Source organism: Biomphalaria glabrata, chromosome 3 (genome assembly GCF_947242115.1).
Source record: "Biomphalaria glabrata chromosome 3, xgBioGlab47.1, whole genome shotgun sequence".
In the NCBI taxonomy this organism is placed as follows: domain Eukaryota; kingdom Metazoa; phylum Mollusca; class Gastropoda; family Planorbidae; genus Biomphalaria; species Biomphalaria glabrata.
The window spans coordinates 5,280,265-5,293,357 of NC_074713.1; the positions used below are offsets into that span (position 1 = coordinate 5,280,265).

General features: G+C 38.1%; 2 non-coding genes across 2 annotated transcripts; both read left to right on the plus strand.

The window, feature by feature from the left end:
* Nucleotides 1-4,212: 4,212 nt before the first annotated feature.
* Trnaa-agc (transfer RNA alanine (anticodon AGC)) lies at nucleotides 4,213-4,285 on the plus strand. The gene has a single exon. It is a non-coding gene; the product is annotated as a tRNA-Ala (tRNA).
* Nucleotides 4,286-5,304: 1,019 nt separating this feature from the next.
* Nucleotides 5,305-5,377, plus strand: Trnaa-agc (transfer RNA alanine (anticodon AGC)). Its single transcript has one exon. It is a non-coding gene; the product is annotated as a tRNA-Ala (tRNA).
* Nucleotides 5,378-13,093: the final 7,716 nt, after the last annotated feature.

Consider the following 13,093-nt stretch of genomic DNA (forward strand, 5'->3'; position numbering starts at 1 on the left):
TTTGTCCGTCCTTCAGTCTGTCAGTTCTTTCTGTCAGTTTCTCCGTCCATCAGTCAGCCAGTTCTGTCTGTCAGTTTGTCCGTCCTTCAGTCTGTCAGTTCTTTCTGTCAGTTTGTCCGTCCTTCAGTCAGCCAGTTCTTTCTGTCAGTTTGTCCGTCCTTCAGTCTGTCAGTTCTGTCTGTCAGTTTGTCCATCCTTCAGTCTGTCAGTTCTGTCTGTCAGTTTGTCCGTCCTTCAGTCTGTCAGTTATGTCTGTCATTTTCTCTGTCCTTCAGTCTGTCAGTTCTGTCTGTCAGTTTCTCCGTCCTTCAGTCTGTCAGTTCTGTCTGTCAGTTTGTCCGTCCTTCAGGCTGTCAGTTCAGTCTGTCAGTTTGTCCGCCCTTCAGTCTGTCAGTTTTTTCTGTCAGTTTCTCCGTCCTTCAGTCTGCCAGTTCTGTCTGTCAGTTTGTCCGTCCTTCAGTCTGTCAGTTCTGTCTGTCAGTTTCTCCGTCCTTCAGTCTGTCAGTTCTGTCTGTTAGTTTGTCCGTCCTTCAGGCTGTCAGTTCTGTCTGTCAGTTTGTCCGTCCTTCAGTCTGTCAGTTTTTTCTGTCAGTTTCTCCGTCCTTCAGTCTGCCAGTTCTGTCTGTCAGTTTGTCCATCCTTCAGTCTGTCAGTTCTGTCTGTCAGTTTGTCCGTCCTTCAGTCTGTCAGTTCTGTCTGTCAGTTTGTCCGTCCTTCCGTTTGTCAGTTCTTTCTGTCAGTTTCTCCATCCTTCAGTCTGTCAGTTTGTCCGTCCTTCAGTCTGTCAGTTCTTTATGTCAGTTTCTCCGTCCTTCAGTCTGTCAGTTCTGTCTGTCAATTTGTCCGTCCTTCAGTCTGTCAGTTCTTTCTGTCAGTTTGTCCGTCCATCAGTCAGCCAGTTCTTTCTGTCAGTTTGTCCGTCCTTCAGTCAGCCAGTTCTGTCTGCCAGTTTGTCCGTCCTTCAATCTGTCAGTTCTGTTTGTCAGTTTTTCCGTTCTTCAGTCTGTCAGTTCTGTCTGTCAGTTTCTCCGTCCATCAGTAAGCCAGTTCTGTCTGTCAGTTTGTCCGTCCATGTGTCTATCAATTTAATGTCTTTCAGACGTTGTTAGTGCTCTTCCGTCTATCTGTCTACTACTCGTTCGTCTGTTTGCCTTTCTGTGTGTACGCTTGACTGTACCTTCGCTCTTACATTCATCTAATATACTGATTAACAAAACAGGTGCGATGGTTGGGGGGGGGAAATCATCAATTAATAAATAGGCAAATATTAATGATTTAATTAATAAACGTGTTGTCTCCCTTTGCACTGGGGGAGGGAAAGCAGTTATTGCCCTTGTTTGTTGAGGGATTCATTCCAGTTTATCCTTGGGAATTCATTTCCTCATTGCTCTTTTCAGATGTTTCTATAGCAACACTCAAACATCAGAAACACACTCAAAGTTAAAAAAGTAAAGTTCACCTTTCAAATCTTATGATCTAGAGGGAAGAGGAGGTAAATGTCATGTGTTCACATGGCCAACGGTTAACGAGGGTGTCATGTGGCCAGCACAACGACCCAACTAATGGCAAGTAATCATTACAGCTGGATGGACTCAGATGCGTCCAAATATCCAGAAACTTAAAATCACAGAATTCGAACCCGGGACCCCCGGTTCAGAAGACAAGTGCTTTACTACTTAGCCTTCGCGGCTCCCAGAAATTCATTAAGCAGGGATTATATAATGTAAATATAGCACTATGGAAGAATGAGCATTTGTACAAATATTTTCTAGCATATGGAACATGAAATGTGATTTTTTTTTATCTTTGTGTCTTTCTGAGTATTTTATTAGGTTTTGTTTTTGTGTTTGAAGATTATGGTTCAATGTTTTTATGTATAACTGCTACTTTACTTTGAAGTCTTCTATCCTGAAGTGTCTTTAAATTAGTGATGATGTTAAGGTCCTCTGTTTCTCTGGCCAACGGTTATCAAGCAAGGTGCCATGTGGCCAGCACAACGACCAACCGCCTTTACTTTACCCAACTAAAATCAGGTACCCATTAGAGTTGGGTGGACTTAGGAGCGCCCGAAAAATCCAAAAATTCGAAATCCCAGTCTTCACCGAGATTCGAACTTAGGACCCCAGGTTCGGAAGCCAAGCCCTTAACCACTCTGCCACCGCGCCCCGTTACTATAATCAAACGTGAATATTCGTGTCTATTAGTATCAATATACTATAGTGTGTTAATATTAAATATTCGATGATGTTTCTGGCTGATTAAGGCTACATGCTTGTAGCTCTAATGACACAAGTGGAAATAGAGAACTTATTCACTTATTCAAAGTATCTCTTGCATGACTAAAAAAATTAATTATGCCTATATCTTTGTGTCTTTCTGATTATTTTAATCGGTCATATTTTTTTTTCTATTTGTAGCTTATGGTTCAGTGTTTGAATTATTGCTACCTGATTGCTACCTTTATCTCTCTATTTTGTTCTCTTCTATTTACATGTGTATCATGGGCGTAGCCAGGATTTTATTTCGCGAAAAAAAATGTATGTATGTATGTGTGTGTGTGTGTTTACATAATTAATCTTTATTACATTCTGACCCTACATTCTTTCGGAAGACGTTTATAGTGCCCTAGAATATATTCTTCCTGGAGTTAGTGGAAAAATGGTAGATTCCTGACCGTGCCAGCAAGGGGGTCTGGGGGAGCTCCCAGCGCTTGGCAAAGCCCCGCCGCCAAGCACTATTTCCGGTATTGAAAGCCAACAAAATGCATATTCTGGGGTATCTACACTGCATTATCCTGCTATTAAAAAGTTTTAGTCCAAAAACTTAAAGTGCTATTCTTACTGACTTAAACCCTCCCGCGCCGTTCTGTCACTGGCAATGTCTGAAGACTCTTCCCACCTGCTCTAAGGACCTCCATGAAAGTGTGGCGCCAAGTTGTACTAGGATGTCATCGCAACTCTTATTATGCGTAATTCATTTTGTCTGAGAACATGTCCCGCAAACCTCATGCGACGCTCTTTCACAGCCTTACTATGGGGTCGACTCCCAGTTCGGCATAGGATTTTCTTGATTTAGACCCGATCTCTATAACTAACACCTAAAATCTGTCTTAGCCATCTTTGTTGAGCCACATTTAGTGTTTTTCGATTTCGGCAGATGACTATTCACTGCACTTTATTAATGGAGCCCAGCCACTGGTAAAAATGTGTAACCTCTCTTGACTACGCTCTTGGAATTAGGTGTCTGTAGTTTGCTTTAGCTTTTATATCGAAAAGGGAACTTTTATCGTCAAAATCATCTGTTGAGTGGTTTTAAACTAAAAAATCTCTGCAGTTTGTTTATTTTTAAATTCAAAAACCCAATTAAGCTACGGTCATAGAATTTGGTGACTGTAGTTTGCTTTAGAATAATATTGAAGAGAGAGGTTTTCAACCTCAAAACTCCCTGTAGGGGGATTTTAAACTCAAAACCATCTGGAGGGTTTTAAACTTTAAAAATGCCATCTGGAGGAGGGGGGGGGTTAAACTCAACACACCCCCCCTCCATTGGCTTGGCTACGCACAAAGAATTTTAGTGTGTAATTTGCTTTTGTTTTTATATTGAAGAGTTATTTTTTAGCATCAAACCCCGCTGATAGGGGGTTTAAACTCAAAACCCTTTCGGATACGCTCATAGAATTTTGAGTTTGTAATTTGCTTTTTTTTGTATTGAAGAGGGGGTTATCGAAAACTTTTTTTTTTGGGGGGGGGGGTTAATATCAAAATATTCCTTAGCTATCTTCTTGGAATTTGGTGATTTTGGTTTGCAATTTTTTTTGTGTGTGTTATAGAAGAGGGGGATTTAACTGCAAAACCCCCAGGTAGGGGGTTTTAAACCCAAAACCCACTTGGCTGTGCTGGGGCAAGTGATGGTTTAGTATTAAAATCTCACCTAAAATAAACAAAAGCAAAGCAAAAAATCAGTCACTTAATTCGGATGGGGGGCCCCTTGGCTACGCCCATGTTCACATAAACCCATGACCTTCAACCCAGACACTACTTAAACTTGAGATAAACACTGTAACCAAATGACTGCTGTAATGTAGTACCGATAGTGTAGCTATGTATAATTTTCGAGAGTCTTGCACAGCAGAGATTACAAAAACAAAAACATAACGTCATTGGTACAATAGAGATAAATTCCAAATAGGTCAACGTACTTCTTAAAATAAGAGGGGCTGTAGCTCAAGTGGTAGAGCGCTCGCTTAGCATGTGAGAGGTACAGGGATCGATACCCTGCTGCTCCATACTTTTTTTTTTTTCTAGTAAAAATCATATATATATTTTTTTAAATTTGAAATTAAAGCATAAAAATCAACTTGACCTTAATTTTCAAAATAAAATTATCATTGAGTTGTTTGTTTGTTAGTTTTCGATTTTAACATTAAATGATAAAAATTTGAGAATTATTTACAAATAACAATAAATAAGAGAAGTCGATGTGGATAGATGGGATCGAGATAAGATAACCTAAAGAAAATGTGAATAAAGAAAAAAAAAAACAACTTCAAGTCTGTAAACAACGTAATATGGAGAAGGGGGGGGGGGGGGCTGTCTTGTGGAATACGCTCTGGGCTGTACTCTTAATTAAACCTTTCTATAAATACCGCTGCAAATCCCCACCCGCCCTGAGTGAGGTTTTAGCCAGGGTGTAGAAATCTTAAATTCTGAAGGAGCATTCTAAAAGTATAAATCAAAACATTTTTGAGAACTAAATAACTACAATTCTAAATTCTTAGAAACTTCATTTTATGGTGCTAAAGAGTGCTAAAAAGAGAAAAAAATACGTCATTGCTTGATTATCTGTGCTGTATTAATAATAGTTGGACATATATAATCACCAGGCGCCGTTGCATTTTCACCCTTCTTTCTGCTTCTGTTGTGTATGACATCTGCAATCTGTGACCCTTACATATGCCTAACCTGCGATCGCAGCTGTGTATCAAGGATTGGCCTCTTTAGTCACACAAGAAGTTGCAAAGGGAAAAGATCGTCTCTCGAGACGTAAAATGCCACAGAAATTGATAATAGTATGTAATCTAGAGAGACCAAAACAGCAAGCTATTTATAACTAGTTCTTACTATCCCTGTATTTGTTAATACTTCATTAATTTTGATGGTTATTATTTTTTCCTTGTCTTAAATTGTTTGACCGTAGATTATACAGTGGACTATATAATCTACGGTTTGACAATAATTGGGTTGACTTTCAGGGCATTAGCAGGCTACTTTTGTGTTATTGTCCAACTAAGTCAGTATTTCATACGGGGCTGTAGCTCAAGTGGTAGAGCGCTCGCTTAGCATGTGAGAGGTACAGGGATCGATACCCTGCTGCTCCATATTACTTTTTTTTTTAAATTTTGTTTTTATAAACTCCTAAAATACATTTATAATTGGCTACATCTTGGCTACATCAAATACTGGTATAACGTGGCACCGTTCCAATCTGTACAGGCTCCCACAATCACTATGTCTGTATCAAAGATCATGGTCATTGGATCATGGTCAAAGTTCATGGTCACTACTGTATCGATTTCCCGCAATGAAAAAAAAAGAGTCTGTGGAACACGCTAGATGAAATCTCTGTCTTTAGACAGGATGGTATGATAGTGAATCTCTGGTTTTAAGCGAACATTAAGAGTGGAGAGATTCAAAGAAACCTCAGCCTCAGCATATTATAATACTCCTTCTTCCCTAGTGCTATTAGGGCATGGAATGGGTTGCCTAAGCTGGCCAGGAAAACCAGTGACTTTTCAGAATTTAAGTCATTGGTTAATATGCATGACTAAATGCATGACGCGTAGGACGTAATTATCTTCTAATTTGACGTAACGTCTGTATTATATAAGATAAATTGTGGTTTGGAAACAAAAGTGGAAGAAATCAAGATATAAACAGACAACAGACACGCAGACATATTTTACAATTTGATGATCCAGATGGAAATGGTTCAATTCTAGAAGTTGATCGCCTATTCTTATAGCTGATGAGCACAAGATCTCCGAAATATAAGGCTCCCGTTTGAGAATTTAAATATGGATCTTGCCTTTGATAAACTATTGAAAAGAATATACTCTCAAAACCTTATTAATTGTTGGGACTGTCACGTGACTACTTATAAACGTTGATTTTTTAAATATATTTTTAACTTGACCTCGTTCTGATTAAGGGTCGAGCTGACATCGTGTCTCTTTTAGCCGTGACGCTATAGTTGAAGATGCTTTTAGGAGGGGAGAGGCAATTCCATGAAGACGTCTTCACATTGTCTGGTTTACTTCCTGGCCTGGAGCAATGGGTCATTAAATTCTTACCTTGCCGTCTGGGAGTCTCAAAGCAAGCAGCACGCACTACTAGGGTTGACATATCAGGCAGCTTGGGTAATAACTATCTTCACATTACAATTATAGAATGTCTAAGGATATTAAATGACCTTTTCATGTTTCTGAGTTTGTTTTGTATAGTCAGATGGGTTTTCTACCAGACTTAAACAAGAAAAATTGAAGAAAATACTTTTTGAAAACAAAAGCTTGTATTAAGTGTAATTGTACCAATTAGTTTGGATCAGCCAGGCTATTAAATTTGTAATAGATCTAGACCAGTGGTCTTCAACGGGGGCGATATCGCCCCCTAGGGGGCGTTTTCGAGATTTTGGGGGGCGCTGAGTGCCAAAGGGGCGGTAGGGGGGCGCTGGGCACAAAATGGGGCGGTAAGGGGGCGCTGGGCACAAAATGGGGCGGTAAGGGGGCGCTGGGTATAAAGGCGGAAAGAAAAAACTAAAGGTGCTCTGAAACAAAACAAATTTTAAAATTCTTCAACATTAAAGCTGGGAAACTAAATATAGACAAATTAAAGTTAACTTGCTTCTAATTTAAGAACAGAAACAGCGTTAGAAATTGAGTTCGGGAATCCCATTTTCTATTTTTAAATTCTTACTCTTTTGCAATTATTAGAGTGTATTTATTGTCCTTGAACTCGCGCGTATAAACGTTTAAGATTTGATAAACATAGTAGGTAATACGCCTTTTAGATTATAGTTTATTTTATCTACATACGTTAATATATTGATATGTAAATGTTAATTGCAAAAAAACAACAACATTAAAGGTAACATTTAATAGAATAATTTAACATTTTTTTAAAAACAAAAAACATTGATAAAATGTTGTTACGAAAACTCACTGGTATGTCATGTAATATTTCCTTGAGATTTAGTGAATTGCCACTAGAAAAAAAGTAAGTTCTACTTTGATGGCATTTTCAGATGAGGTTATGAAACCAAGTCGGCTTCACGAACATATAGCGATATCCAAAAATAATTTACTATTCACATTGTGAGTTATGATACACACGAAACGTTAAGCCCGCAATTTTATTTCTATTTGAATCTAATTATAAAACTGTAAATAAAATACAAACCTATGCCGAAAATAAGCGCAACTTTCAACAGTTTTGTGAAACAAATGATGAAAAAGATGTTAGACTCTTGTTGTAAACTGAAGTTCGCTGGATTTCGAAAGGGGTTTGTTAATTTTATGGCTCGTTTTTTTAAGCTCTTAAATATTTATTTTTTTTGAGAATCAGGAAGATTCAACGGTTGGCGATGACTTAAAGCAGGCTAAAAAAAATTTGTTTTACATGGTAGGCATCTAACACAAATGAATGAAACGAACCTCCGACTGCTCGGAAAGAGATTGACTTTTATTGATAATCTCATTTTCTCTTTTATCGAGATATTAAATCTATTTTAAAGAGTTTTACAATGTCACATAACTTGTTTTTTGACAAATGAATTACTGCCCAAGGACACCGATATATATGCCATTCACATATGAAGAAATTAAGATTCGATACTAAAATTAAAATATATATATATATATATATATATATATATATATATATATATATATAAATATATATAAATTACAATTATTAAACATCTGTTACTGAGGTTCAAATTGAGTTGCATGAAAAAAATAGATTTACAAAACTATGTCTTCAGTAAAAAGAATGTAAAAATAGGAGGCACACAGTAGCGCAAAATACAGCGGCCCCCAAAGATGTCAAGCCCCCTGGCCCCCAAACGATGGAAATTCCTAGCCACGCCCCTGGAGGCACAACAGAGATGTGGCTGCATTGAAATGTTTCGGTAATATCCCAAAGCTGTGGTCAAAATTGGAATTATGTTTTAGCTTTTCAGTAAATATACATGGTTAACCTAGAATTAGTGCGTAACAAAGTTAATGAATAAGGAAAGAAATAGACTGGACGTAGCGACTAGAGGAGACCTTCACCTTGCCTTGGCTAACTTAAAGCTTGAAATTTCTAATATTGTCAGACTGCAGGAGGCACAAGGTTACCATTAGCTTAATTTCATTTTGTAGTGAATTCAGCAATAATAATATTTATATTAAAAATAAAACTAAATTTACAATTAAACCGAAATATTCAAAAATTTAAACGGAGAGTATTCTTAGGATTTTAAAGAAAGTCTTTACAATTAATTTTTGTGTGTAATCCCTGTAAATTATTTGACATAATTTTTGCATAATGATAATATTGGCTGTTTTTGCCTTTTATTCCGAAGATTACGGCCGAGTCCAGTGTTTCACATAACTACGCAAACCCAACTGCGACCTACATATTTTCCCCAATCTTATGCAGACAAAGCCGTTGTGTGCTGGCTTTTCTTTGTGTATCAAATGTTTGTTCCGCAGTTTTTGTAAGAGCTCTCGAACTGTTTCTCTCAGAGGCTATCTGCTGCCAGAGAATGCTGCCAGGTACCTTTCTCTATGCCAGTGAGAGCGAAATGGCGCCTGAATAAATCTTTATAGTGCTTACCGGGGAGGGGGGCACCTCTGTAACTCAGTCCTCCTCAAAGCTCGTCAGTCATAGGCCAAGGAGTTCACAACAATCGCCTTTGGCATGCGGTCGTCTCCCAAGCGGGATAAGTGTTATTGACAGCATAAAAATTAATAGATAGATGATATTTTGTTCAAATTTGCCTTCTCACGCTTCTTTATAACTGTTTTTCTTAGAGGGGGGCGCTGGCGGATTTTTTGAAAGAAAAAATTCGAAAAGGGGGCGGTAGGCCAAAAAAGGTTGAAGACCACTGATCTAGACTAACAATAATAAATCTGTGCGATTATAAATATTTTTACCAATTCTTTTTGTTTAGTGCCATTTCATGCTTTTAGCTTTCTCAATGCGTTATGATCCTATCATTTGTCTGGACCAGTTGGGAAAAGGGCGGGGGTGGGGGGGGGGAGGGAGAAAGAAAGTTGTATCTTGTGAATGTTGCCGTGATCACTTTTTAAATGCATTATATATTTAAAAAATTTGCACGACTTTAATTTGAACTGATGGGCTCAAACCTTCTCAAGCAAACACATTAACCACTCTGTCAGCGAAGTGCTTATGAAAATAGAAGGTTTTATAGTTATCTATTTTATAAAGTAGAAAGTATGGCGTGTGTATGTATGTATGTTATGAATAGAAATCAAAACCGTTTGACCAATCTTGATAAAACTTGGCAGAATGTTCCTTGGGTACTAACTTAGACCGTAGCCCCTAAAACAAAACTTAAGACACTCAAAAAAAAAAAAGTTGACCAACTCTATGAAAGCATTATAACTTCATGCATTATAACTTCATCGATCTAGGGCATTCTAGGCCATATTTACATGAGAAAAGATCGAAAGGATCTAGATCTAATTTTAAGAACTACACTTTGCGCAGACAGTTTTTTACTTTGACACATGAAGATACAAAAGATAGTCTATTGATTTCATTACGTAATAAAATTAGCCTTCAATTTTGTGTTTCAAAAGCATTTTTACATAAATTCGTTCCATATATCTGCGAATTCAGATGTCCTGACTTACTTTGTAATCCTATTCAGTTAAAAAATTGGGTAAACCCGTTTTAATTGTACTTTATATCCCATTCATCTTGCGCTACTTTCATTTTTTTGCTCAAGTTATCTCTATTCGCTTTTAACAAATCGGGTAAATCCGTTTACATATTATTTTCTATTTGATATTGGTGCAAACCCATTTTCGCAAAACTAATTATATTTTCGTGGCGAAAGAGAAAAAACTTGAAAGGATCATTAGCTAAGTTAAACATACATCTAAATCCAATCCACTAGATTAGTAATACACAAACTAAAGCCCGCAGGCCGCCGGTAATGTCCGGCTAGTAATAAATAAAATTACGCCATTCATAAAAAAATCAACAACAAGGGTAGTCTTAACAAAATAGATTTGTAAACAAACATTGAGTCACAGTAGTCAGCTAGAGCTAGGCTAGAAGCAGACACCTAGTGTTCTGAGATATCTGAGGTTTGATACATGTATTGTAATGTTTTTAAGTCATATGCGAGGCCCCACTAATCGGAGTCCCAATGCCGCTGTCTAATTTGCCTATGTCTAAGGCCGGCCCTGTTAGAGCTTAGTAATAAAGGATAATTAATAAGGGTTAAGCAGTCAGAGTTAAAATGCAAGACTATATTAAGGGTTAAAAAGTAAGAATTCAATAGAAAGAGTTAATTAGAAAGAGTTAAAATCGAGAATAGTCAGAATTTTATAGTCAGAGAGAAATAGTGAGAATGATGTAGTCGGACTGGGTGATAGAATCTAGTACAAGAAAATATGGTTTACTTTTTGGAGAGGCAGAGAGTGTGTGTGTGTGTGTGTGTTTGTGTGTGTGTGTGTTTGTGAGAAAGGGAAGGTAATCGGCTTGGTGATTTGAGGCTAGGGTTTATCCCAAGAAAAAAAAACGAAGCTTGTTTTCTCACAGTTGTGAGAGATAATGCGCTTGTATCTGTGTGTTTGTGTGTGTGTGTGTGTGAAAGTGAGTGATGCAAACCAAAGCATGTCACAGGTGAGAAGCTTTCCAGACAGGTGAGGGAAACAGGTGAGTCCTGCTTCTATGAAGACAAGGCTTGCAAAGAAATTCGATACGTTTTGAATGACATGTTTGTATATGCGTCTGTGTGTGTTTGTCAAAGTACATTACTGTATGTTCATGTCTATGTGTTCCTGTTTATTGTGGGTGCGCTCTGGACTGTCCGCACATTGGTTCCGAGTTCGAGTCTCGCCTGTTCTCATAGATTGCCGTCTTACAGAAATTCTTATCTTATATTTTGCAGACGTTATTTCAAAAAACAAAATAAGATAATTACGTCCTACGCATTTCATATGTCAATCTAGTCATGCATGTTAATCAATGACTTTAACTCTGCTAAGTCGTTGGTTTTCCAGGCTGATTCAGGCAACTCATTCCATTCTCTAATGGCACTAGGGAAGAAGGAGCACTTGTACGAATTTGTTCTAGCGTATGGAATTAGAAATGCGCCTCTATCTTTGTCTTTTTTGAGTATTTTTTATTTGATTTTGTTTTTACTATTTGTAAATTATGTTTTAGTGTTTTATGTATTTATTCTTCTGTCCTGAAGTGTCCCTAAGTTTAGTGATTTTAATGGTGTTACTCTAATTAAATCGGTCTAGAAATTATCTTCTTTTCTAAAAGTAAGTCCGAAACTTTCCACTCACTGTTTTATGTAAGCATACAATCACTGTTTCTACGGATTGATATTTCGCTGCTTTATGCTTTAACCACATTTAAAGAAAGTGAAGGCTACACATCATATAATAAGAATAAATAAGAGAAACCAAAGCGTTCCGCCCTTTTCCTTTTTTTTTTTTTCGTAATCTTCGCTCTTGTACCGAACCCTAAAATGGATGCTCTTAAAAGAATTACGAACGACGCCCCTGTTTCAATAAGGAGGGGGTGCACCCACACATATTATACCCCCTTTTCTAGAACAAAATTTCAACGAAATTATTAAAAAGAAAATTGTTTTCTAAATATTTGGAAATTTCAGGCAGACGTGAAGGCCAAACGACAGCGAGGAAGTTCGATCTAAGTGGAAGCCATACAGAAAGGTGTGGGGCGAAGTTTCCCCCCCCCTCCCCCCTCGGCGTCTAATTAGTCCTAAAAACTGTCGAGATGAGTGTAGTAGCTGTTCAATAGAATACTTTGTGGAAATTAGCGTGACGCTTTCATTATGCCAGTCAGACAAGAGGTTCTCAAAGTCTGCTCGGGAGCACATGTGAATTATTTTGACGGCAAACATCCCCCTTGCGATTCTGGGATATTCACTGTGCAAAATCTATGGGCTTTTAAATTTCGCTATGCAGCAAGGCATATGAGGTCCATCCTTGATACGCAAACTGCGGTCACAGGCTTGGCAGCTATAATCAACGCTGACACACTTTCAACCATCTTTCTACTTCTGGAGTGTACGCCATCTACAATCCAGGACCCTTCCTTTAGGCTTTCTTTCCAAGTGGATCTATCGGATCTATCCAGGACCCTTCCTTTATGCTTTCTTTCCATTTGGATCTATCGGATTTATCCAGGACCCTTCCTTTATGCTTTCTTTCCATGTGGATCTATCGGATATATCCATGACCCTTCCTTTAGGCTTTCTTTCCATGTGGATCTATCGGATCTATCCAGGACCCTTCCTTTAAGCTTTCTTTCCATGTGGATCTATCGGATCTATCCAGGACCCTTCCTTTAGGCTTTCTTTCTATGTGGATCTATCGGATCTATCCAGGACCCTTCCTTTATGCTTTCTTTCCATGTGGACCTATCGGATCTATCCAGGACCCTTACTTTATAGTGTATTTCCATGTGGATCTATCCAGGACCCTGCCTTTATACCTGCTTTCCAAGTGGATCTATCGGATCTATCCAGGACCCTTCCTTTAGGCTTCCTTTCCATGTGGATCTATCGGATCTATCCAGGACCCTGCCTTTATGCCTGCTTTCCCTATGAAACAAATCAGGACCTTTCCTTTACGTTTGCTCTCCATGTGGATCTATCCAGTGAAGCGCCTGGTGTGATCAAGTGTGATAAGCAAATTACAAGAAGTCACATGATCTAACAAAGGGTGAGAACCAATGAGACAAGGGGACAGCATGCCGACTGTATTGATGCACCATCAACTACTTCTTGGACAATTACTCAATATAAAAAAAAAAAAACA